Source organism: Grampus griseus (genome assembly GCF_964374135.1).
Source record: "Grampus griseus genome assembly, chromosome: 4".
Lineage (NCBI taxonomy): Eukaryota > Metazoa > Chordata > Mammalia > Artiodactyla > Delphinidae > Grampus > Grampus griseus.
In genome coordinates this window covers 121,433,338-121,436,564 of record NC_138997.1, presented here as the reverse complement: position 1 = coordinate 121,436,564, position 3,227 = coordinate 121,433,338, and the positions used below count along the sequence as shown (strand labels likewise).

Genomic DNA, 3,227 nt, shown 5'->3' with positions numbered 1-3,227 from the left:
AGAGCCTGGATGTCCTTGGTCTCATCTTCTTGAACTTTGACTTTTATTATCACATCTGCACCTGTCTTCCTGGGGTTGGCAGCACTGTCACTAAACACCAAAACTAAGTATGAACATTTTTTAGTTCCATTGTATGCCTAGAACAGAGACTTACATGGTAGGTGATTAAATATTTACTGTAAGAAAGTGGATTTAAAAATATACATTATTTAAGTTTTATTTTTACAAGAAACAAACAAAAAAGAAAATGAAAAAGCTAAAGAAATTATATATAAAGAAATTACATGTAAGGAAACGATAGGAATAGCTTCTATCTCTACCGTTGGCTGGTTCAGAAGCTCAAAAGGGCCTTATGTTATAACATATCGGGTAAGTCCTCCCCCTCGGACCTCTGATAGCCTCCGGCAGTGTTGTAAAATATTCAGCGTTACGTGAAACCTCTTTTCAACTTTCAAAGCCGTCAACTCCTTTATGTCAGCTTCCACTACAAAATAATGGTCTTTGGTTTCCTTCATTTCTTCATCAATAAATCTGTGATAGAGACTTCTGGCCACAGAACTCATAGACTTTTTTCGTTGATGTAGCATCTTATATTTACTAACTACTGCCTTGTTGATTTCTTTTTTTTAAAAAATTTATTTGTTTATTTTTGTCTCCGTTGGGTCTTCATCGTTGGGTCTTCGTTGCTGCGCGTGGGCTTTTTCTAGTTGTGGTGAGCAGGGGCTACTCTTTGTTGCAGTGCGTGGGCTTCTCATTGCAGTGCCTTCTCTTGTTGCAGAGCACGGGCTCTAGGCACGTGAGCTTCGGTAGTTGTGACACACAGGCTCTAGAACACAGGCTCAGTAGTTGTGGCACACGGGCTTAGTTGCTCCATGGCATGTGGGATCTTCCTGAACCAGGGATCAAACCTGTGGCCCCTGCATCGGCAGGCGGATTCTAACCACTGCGCCACCAGAGAAGTCCCTGCCTTGTTGATTTTTTTAATAACATCATTAATTTGACAATAGGTTAGGGTATGTCGTTAATTTGACAATAGGTTAGGTGGGATTTCATGTACACAAGAATGCCATTAAACTCATCAGAAGTTATAAATGACATTTCTTTAATATTTCTTTGCTCTTTGGGGGGCTTCTTTGTGGGTGCAGGTTCCTCATCTTTGACTGGTTGTTCAGGGTCAAGATCTGATCCATTACAAAGTTCTGGGTTACTTGAGGCAAATGGGAAGGAATGTTTTCTTTGAGATGTTCCACATCTTTACAATCTTCTCCAAGAGGTTTAAAGAGTTCCTTGAGTGAATTGTTGGTTTGTTCTTGATACTGAATTTCCAATTCCAATTTATTTAGAAGTTCATTTACTGCAATGATCTCATCTCCTATTTTAATACAGTCCACAATTTCTCAATGACGGTTTTTTTTTAATATTTCCAATCTTTTCATTAATATGAGAGCATAATTGTACCAGAAATGAGGAGGCCATCCTTTAAGCCTCTAGTGCGGGTCCAGGAGCAAAGCGCCCACTCAGTGGAGTCACGAGGTGCCGAGACCCCTCCAGTCTGTGCCGCAAGCCCAGGATCAGGAGACCTAACTCAGGGAGCGAAATTCAAACTGCCCCTGGGACTCGGTGCAGAGCTAGCGCACATCAGCGCCCCAGGCAGACTGCTCAGGGGTCGCGCGCGTTTCCGCCTCTTTTTCAAAATAAACAATTATATTTAAATTAATAAATCTGTGCTCCCTGTTTCACCCATTCTGCAATTCATATACGATCTCCATATTAAAGCCTTCTTTATTTCTTCCCTTTCCCTGAAAGATAACAGGGCCATGTCTTGTCTTTATATCACACTCAGTGTTTATGATGGGTGAGCACACGGTAGGTAGGTCCTTAATAATTAATTGATAATGGATCTTATACCCTTCTGGGATGGGGCATCAGTATTTATCTAGACATGTTGTCTTCAGGAGCAATGACATTTCTTTTACTTGTGAATCCCAATGTGCATTTAATGAATAAAATATTTATTTAAGTCCTTCTATGGTTTTGGAGAACGTTCTAGAATATCCTCTAAGAGTATATAGAAGAAAATGTGCTTTTTTGGCAAATTCTGATTTTGGGGGGATGGGGGAGGTGAGACCTATATATCCCCTTCGTCCTTTACTATCTTTATTTTGACTCAGTTATTTAAATTTTTAAAATTATATGTTATAGGTGTATAATATAGTGATTCACAATTTTTAAAGGTTATACTCCATTTATAGTTACTATAAAATATTTTTTATATCCCCCCTTGTTGTACAACATATCCTTGTAGCTTATTTTATACATAATAATTTGTACCTCTTAATCTCCTACTCCTATATTGCTACTACAATTATTCTTATATATTATCCCTACTTAGTTATTTTTTTATCTTATAAAATTCTAGGTATCTAAAAATAATGAATAATGCAGAGTCTAATATCATGAAAATCAGAAGCAATGCTTATTTTTAATTATTATTTTATAGAATAGTGTGTAGATACTGAAAATTTAAGTAATGAAAATGTGAAAGCTAAAACATTCTATTAATTAATCCAGATACATTACTTCTATCTATAGCAAACACAGAAATCTTTTCTTTAAAATTTATTTTTATTTTACTTTAATCTTTTAATAGACTATTTTTTAGGGTAGTTTTAGGTTCACAGAGAAATTGAGTGGAAGACACAGAGATTTCCTGTATATCCTTTGTCCCCACATGCACAACAGCCTCCCCACTATCAAAATCACATACCAGAGTGGTACAGTTGTTACACTCAATGAACTACATTGACACATCATTATGTTTAGCTTTGAAAAACTGCCAAAGTGGCTGTACAGTTATGCATTCCCATTAGCAATGAATGGGAGTTCCTGTTGCTCCACACACTTGCCAGCATTTGGTGTTGTTAATCTTCTAAACTTTTGCCATTCTAATAGTTGTGTAGTGGTATCTCATTGTTTTAATTTATAAATTCTTAATGACATATAATGTTAAACATCTTTTCATATGCTATTTTGTCACCTGTATATTGCCTTTGGTGAAATGTCTGGTCAAATTTTTGGGCTATTGTTTAGTTGTTTTTCTTATTGCTGAATTTTTTTTTTTTTTTTTTTGCGGTACGCGGGCCTCTCACTGTTGTGGCCTCTCCCGTTGCGGAGCACAGGCTCCGGACGCGCAGGCTCAGCGGCCATGGCTCACGGGCCCAGCCACT

At 37.5% G+C, this 3,227-nt stretch overlaps 1 pseudogene across 1 annotated transcript; it reads right to left on the bottom strand.

Annotated features, from left to right (window-relative positions):
- Positions 1-350: 350 nt before the first annotated feature.
- Positions 351-1,476, bottom strand: LOC309822215 (SKA complex subunit 1-like; annotated as a pseudogene). Its single transcript has 2 exons — positions 1,014-1,476; positions 351-625 (listed from the first exon to the last, which is right to left on the bottom strand). The product of its transcript is annotated as an SKA complex subunit 1-like (transcript).
- Positions 1,477-3,227: the final 1,751 nt, after the last annotated feature.